A 7,568-nucleotide genomic window follows, 5' to 3' on the forward strand; every position below is an offset into this window, starting at 1 on the left:
CATCTGCAAAAGTCCCCCCTGAGCAGATGTGGTCTTAACCCCACATAGGGGTCCCCAACCCAGAGCAGGGCCAGAAAGAGGAGCCTGCATAGCCTCTGGCAGTGAAAATCAGCAGGGACTCTGTCCACCTGGAAGAGGGAGTCTGCTAGCAACCCAGGTGCTCTCTAAAAGGGCCAAAACACCAGCTGGACACTCACCTGGAGCTTTAGTAGAGGCAAGGAAACTCCCAGGATATATGGAAGTCATAAATAGAAGATCTGGCTGGTGTGGCCCCAAGGAGAGATCTGGAAGGTCAGCCACTGAGGTCCTTATCCTGAATTTCTATTCTACAACACCATCAGGCACCATCTTCCCAGGGCCGTGCACTCCTATTCTTATAGCACCAGCCTGGGGAGTGCAGTAATCCAGACCTCCAACTACTGCCAAACAGAAAGGGATTCCATTGGCTGAATCTAGCAGACTTCTAGTGTGCTCTTTTTCTGGAGAAGCTCTAGGCAGACATTCAGATAGTCATTGAGCTGTGTCAACTACAATAAGAGGGAGCACATAAACCACACAAGAAACATTCCTGAGCACCTAGCTCAGGTGATATGAAAACTTGCACCACTGAGCCCCACAAGATACCTATATCATAAAACCATCATAACACATTTGGGATTCATAGCAGATCTACCTAATACATAGAGAAAAACACAAAAAGGCAGACAAAATAGGGAGACAAAGAAAATATGCCCCAAATGAAAGAACAAGAGAAATTCCCAAAAAAAGAATTAAACAAAATGGAAGCAACCCATATACCAAATGCAGAGTTTGAAGCAATTATTGTAAGGATGCTCAAGAACCTTCAGGGGAAAATGGATGATCTCACTGAGAACCTAAAGTGATGGACATAGAGCCCTGCCCAGTTTTGTGCAGTGGTTAGAGCATCAGTCCACAGACCAAAGAGTCTCAGGTTCAATTCCCAGTCAAGGGCATATACCTCAGTTACAGGTTTCTCAGTCCCAGTGGGGGCATGTACAGAAGGCAACCAGTCGATGTGTCCCTCTCACATCAATGTTTCTCTCTCTCTCTCTCTCTCTCTCTCTCTCTCTCTCTCTCTCTCTCCTTTCTTCTTCCACTCTTTCTCTAGAAATCAATTTTTTAAATATCCTCAGGTGAGGATTAACAAAAAAAGGAAATAGAAACTGTATAAAACACATTCATAAATGAAGAATACAATATCTAAAATAAAAAATACACTAGAAGGAATCAACAGCAGGTTAGAAGAAGTAGAGGATCAAATCAGTGAGTTAGAGAACAAGATAACAGAAAACACCAAAGCAGAGCAACAAAAAGAAAAAATGATTTTTTAAAAAACAGGAAAGTCTAAGGGACCTCTGGGACAACATCCAATGTAACAACATCTGCATCACAGGGGTACCAGAAAGAAAAAGAGAGTGAACAAAGGATCAAGAACCTGTTTGAAAAAATAATGGCTGAAAACTTTCCTAACCTGGTGAAGGAAAATCACACACAAATCCAAGAAGCACAGAGAATCCCAAACAAGATGAACCCAAAGAGTCCACACCAAGACACATCACAATTAAAATTACAAAGGTTGAAAGAATCTTAAAAGCAGCAAGAGAAAGACAGTAACCTACAAGGGAGCTCTCAACTCTCATAGCTCTGTCAGCTGATTTGTCAACAGAAACACTTCAGGCCAGAAAGGACTGGCATAAAATATTCAAAGTGAGAAAAAGCAAGGATCTACAACCAAGACTCCTCTATCCAGCAAGGCTAATCATTTAAAATTAAAGATGAAATAAAGAGTTTCCCAGGCAAAACAAAAAGAAAGTTAAAGGAGTTTATTACCACTAAACCATTATTGCAAGAAATTGTAAAGGGACTTCTTTGAAAAGAAGAAAGAGCCTGGCCAGTGTGCTTGGTGGCTGAGCATTGATCTATGAACCAGGAGGTCATAGTTCGATTCCCAGTCAAGGCACATGTCCAGGTTGCAGGCTTGGTTCCCAGTAGAGGGTGGGTAGGAGGGAGCTGACAAATGATTCTTTCTCATCATTGATGCTTCTACCTCTCTTTCTCCCTCTCCCTTCCTCTGTGAAATCAATAAAAATATAATTTTTAAAAATAAAAATAAATAAGTAAATAAATAGAGAGAAACATAGGTATAATGAAATGGAGATTAAAAATGGCAGTGGAGCCCTAGCTGGTTTGCCTCAGTGGGTAGAGCATCAGCCTGCAGACTAGAAGTTCCTGGCTTCAATTTCAGTCAAGGGCACATGCATGGGTTGCAAGCTCGATTCCCAGTAGGGGACGTGCAGGAGGCAGCTGATCAATGATTCTCTCTCATCATTGATGTTTCTATCTCTATCTCTCCCTTCCTCTCTGAAATCAATAAAAATATTTTTTAAAAATAGTGGTGGAGTAAGTGAAAGCGACACTGACACTCTCCCAGGACCAAACTGGAAATACAACTAAAATACAGGAAAACGACTCTGAAAAATCAACTGAAGACTAACTAGAGAGAACCTGATAACCAAGGATGGAAAGTAGAAATTGCATAGAGACTGATAGAAAGTACTCTACCAATAATAAACTATCAGAAAAAGAAACTAAGAAAACAATCCCATTTACAATTGCAACAACAACAAAAAATAAAGTACCTAAGAATAAATTTAACCAAGGATATAAAAGACCTGAACTTGGAAAATTATAGGATATTGAAGAAAGAAATTGAGGAAGATACAAATAAATGAAAGCATATACCATGCTCATGGATAGTAAAAATTAACATCATTAAGATGTCCATACTACCCCAAGCAATCTATAGATTCAATGTAATTTCTATTAAAATGCCAACAGCATATCTCATAGAACTAGAATAAATATTCCAGAAATTTATTGTGGAACCAAAAAAGACCTCAAATAGCCTCAGCAATCTTGAGAAAGAAGAACAAAGTTGGAGGTGTCATGCTACCTGATATCAAAATATACTATAAGGCCATAGTAATCAAAACAGCATGGTACCGGCATAAAAACAGGGATATAGATCAATGGAACCGAATAGAGAGCCCAGAAATAGTTCCATGCCTTTATGGTCAATTAATATTTGACAAAGAAGGTAAGAATATACAATGGAGTAAAGACAGTCTCTTCAATTAATGGTGTTGGGGAAATTGGGCAGATATGTACAATAAAATGAAACTAGACCACCTCCTTACAACCATATATAAAAATAAACTCAAAATGGATTAAATACTTAAATGTAAGCCATGAAATCATAAAAATCATAGAAGAAAACATAAGCAGTAAAATCTCAGACATTTTGCGGAGCAATATTTTTTCTGATACGTGAGAGGCAAGTGAAACAACAGAAAAAATAAACAAATGGGATTATATCAAACTAAAAACCTTTTGGACAGCAAAGGAAACCATCAACAAAATGAAAAGGCAGCCCACTGAATGGGAGAACATATTTGCCAATGATACATCTGATAAGGGATTAATATCCAAAATTTATAAAGAACTTAAATAATTCAACACCAAAAATACAAACAATTCAATTAAAAAATGGACAAATGACCTAAATAGACACTTCTCCAAAAAGAACATAGAGATAGCCAATACATATGAAAAGATGCTCAACGTTACTAGTCATCAGAGAAATTCAAATTAAAACCACAATGTCAGAATGGCTATTATTAATAAATCAACAAACAGTAAGAGTTGGCAAAGATGTGGAGAAAAGGGAAAACTCGTGCACTGTTGGTAGGAATACAAGACTGGTGCAGCCACTCTGGAAAGCAATATGGAGTTACCTTAAAAAAATTAAAAATGGAACTGCTTTATTACCCAGTGATTCCACTTCTAGGAATATATCTGAAGAAACTCCAAACAATGATTCAAAGAATATATGCACCCCTATGTTCACTGCAGCATTCTTTATGATAGCCAAGATTTGGAAGGAGCCTAAGTGCCCATCCATAGATGAGTGGATAGAAAAGCTGTTGTATATTTACACAACAGAATATTTTCGGCCATAAAAAGGGAAATCTTACCTTTTGCAACAGCATGGATGTAACTGAAGATTATTATCTAAGTGAAATAAGCCAGTCAGAGAAAGACAAATGCCATATGGTTTCACTTATGTGTGGAGTCTAATGAACAAAATAAATTAACAAATAAAATATAGAAACAGACTGTCAGAGGGGAGGATGTTGGGGAGTTGGGTGAAAAAGGTGAAGGAATTAAGTAAAAAAAAAAAAAAAAAAAAAAAAAAAAAAAAAAAAAAAACAGACACAGACAACAGTATGGTGATTGCCAGAGGGAGGGGTAGTTGAAGGTGAAAGTGGGCAAAGGGGGGATAAATGGTGGCAGAAAGAGAAATGCAGTGTGCAGATGATACGTTATGGAGTTATATATTTGAAACCTGTATGGTTTTATTAACTAATGTCACCCCAAGAAATTCAATTTAAAAAAGAAAGAAAAGAATAATGGTTATAATAAAACAAATAATTTTGGAAGCTATAAAAAAGTCTCTTGCTTGAAATAGTATGCCAAAAAATTACTCAACTGTTGCAAATTATTGATGAAGATGTTATCCTGTGACAAATGGGGGGAAAATAAAAGAGGAATCCATTCAAATGTCAGAGATCTGGACCTAAAGGAACTAGGAAAGAAAATAGTATAGTTTAAAAACACACACACACACACAAAATAATAATAATAAAAAAATTTTAAAAACCTCATGCATATTTTTTTCTTGACCTAAAATCTGCCAAAAATCTTATCAAAAGTTCAGAAATAAAAGCAACAAATCATCAAAGTAGAAATTAGTAAAAATTTATTAGTAAAATTATTAAAAGTTTGGTGAATGCACACCAAAAGACAGTTTGCAAACCAGGAGCACTCCAACCCAAACATACTAGTAGAATGACGCTCAGAGGTTTATTGCTATAAAGCAGCCTATCTAGTGAGACAGCAATCACCGTTTATTCTTTACAGGGATTGGTTATTAGAATTTTCTTAACTGATAGGGAGTTGGTCAGCAGTTACCTCATATCAACCTTGGGAAATAGTTCAAGTTTTGCTTCTGATTTCCAGAGGCTTACGTAAGAAATGACCCAGGTCATGTTAGACTTGAAAAATCAGCTAAATTACGCTTAGCTTGTATAACTTAACTAGTTTCGTCTGCTCAGGGAATTTTCAAAGTTGGTCTCTGTTTTTTAACAGTTTTAAGCCAAAAGGTGTGTGTGTGTGTGTGTGTGTGTGTGTGTGTGTGTTGGAGGGGGGGTTGGTTACAAAGCAATAGATTAATGGACAACTGTTAGCCCCCACCACATTCCCAACACACACACACACACACACACACACACACACACACACACACACCTTGGTAATTAAGAAGCAGGTACTGACTGATTTCAATGAGAGAGCCACTGTCTTAGGAGAGCTGTGGGGGGACCCCAAAACATGATGTCTCTCTCAAGAAGCATATAGACTATTAAGAAAAAAAACACAAAGCAAACAAACAGACAGAACCCCAGAAGTACAAAGTTGTAAGTGCAGTGAGCAAAGCCTGCTCAGGTCTTCATAGACACACAGTGATGGGGCACCCAACACAACCTGAAAAATGGCTGGAGGAGGTTTCAGCTGAGCTGAGACTCAAAGAAGAAAAACAGGAGCCAGGAAATGACACAGGGAGTGGGAGTGGGAGTGGGCAGACAGCACAAGGGCAAGGAGGGAAGACACACATGCAATGTGGACAGGGAAACCCTGCAGGGTAGCCAGAAATGACACAGGAGAGATAGACAGGAATGTGTCACCAAGAGGTCAGTAAGCTGATAAGAGGAGTGGGCTGAGTCACCCAGGGAGCCATCAGGTCATTTCAGCAGGGGCGTGTCATGCTGAGATATCTTTGGCAGCTAGCTACGGAATGGCTGAAGGGAGAGAAGGTTGGAGCAAGGGCCACAGGCTGAGCAAGCACCAATGAGGGCTGGGCCAGTATGGACTGGAGATGGCCTTTACCATCTCACAAAAGCCAATTACTTTTTTGGAATTGGAGGGAGAGAATATTAAACCTTTGATATCTTGAAATCAGGTATGGTAGTAATATTTACTCTACAGAAACTAATAAAAGCTACAAATAAAGGCTTCACCCCCACCCCCATCCCCATAGAACAGGTGGTTAACCATTTATCAGCACACCACTGATGGAAGCAGAGATGCAAATAACCTCAGTAAAGCTTAAGAAGTAAAAGGGACATTTGGGGGGAAGAGTCAGAGGTGCCTCCAAATTTTCTGACATACACAACTGAGTGAATGTCAATGACATGAATTGACATGGAGAATAGAGAGGACAAGCCAGTTTGGCCAAGATCGTGAATTTGGGGATTATATATAACATGTTGATTTTGAAATGCCAGCAAGCAATTGATTACAGAGATCTGAAGCTTGGGGAGGGGTCTAGAGACGTAAGAGTGAGTAAGATTGTCTAGGGTGGGGAAGGAGAACATTGAAGCATTAAGCATTAAAGGGTGCTGAGAAGGAATATTGGGAACACACATTCAGCTGTAAGGGAGCACCCAGAGCAGCATGAAAAGCACATGGAAGCCAAGCGTATGGTCACGGGTGTCACATGCAGCAGAGAGGGTCAATTAAACAATTTAAGGGTGAGTATCTGTAAGTGTGCATCCCATTATACCATCTTGAGGTACAAAAAGTGGCATTTCTTTAGTATTTAAGCTCCCATCCCCCTAAGTGTCAACAGCCCATTCTAACATTCTTAGAGTTTCTATCTCATGTAGGGTCTAACAACCCCAGACATGCTTACATTGGGTAGATAGCCATCCCAGGAAATGTCATTTTACATAGAAGCACAGGAGCAGTGGCCCGACCTTCACGGTGTTCCCGCTAAAAGACACCAGTTCTATGCCAGGAAACAGTGGAAACCAAGGGTTGCTGAGGCTACTATGGGCTCAACAATATGGGATGCAGGAGGCAAGGGTGCCTGTCTCCTCAGTATTACCTGAGTCACATGCTACAAGCCACACACGCACAGCCATTCCCCTAATGGCCCCATCATGTTGGGGTGTCTGGGACAGGAACAACAGTCACAGCATCAGTTGCCTGCTGTGCAAAGAAAGCTCCCCCCACTCCAGGTTACCTTAGCCTAGGTCTACCTGCTTCCTTAGTTATGCTAAAAATTTTAGGGGGACACATCTTCCTGCACACCAGAAGGAGGGTAGGCAGGCTCATAGGCGCCAACCTCCTGGATCTCTCTGCCCATTTATTTACTTGAACTTGGGAGTTACCCACCGTGTGACTTGACTTATCTGATTGGTAAATTTGGGAAAAATAAATGGCACATTATCTCCACCCCCACCTCCATCCCCTGAGTCCTTCCTGTTGGGAATGAGCTGCCCAAAGAGCATAAGCTCTGCTTTGTTCCTTCAGAGTGCAGGGGTGTAGGAGCTGGGAATGGGACCCTGCCTGGAGGGATAGGGCTGTAAAATTCTGGAGTTCAGCATTAGCAGGCCAAGTTCTCCAATGGATAAGCCACACCTTCCAAC

The sequence above is a fragment of the Myotis myotis genome, unplaced genomic scaffold (genome assembly GCF_014108235.1).
Source record: "Myotis myotis isolate mMyoMyo1 unplaced genomic scaffold, mMyoMyo1.p scaffold_m19_p_1, whole genome shotgun sequence".
NCBI classification, from domain to species: Eukaryota; Metazoa; Chordata; class Mammalia; order Chiroptera; family Vespertilionidae; genus Myotis; species Myotis myotis.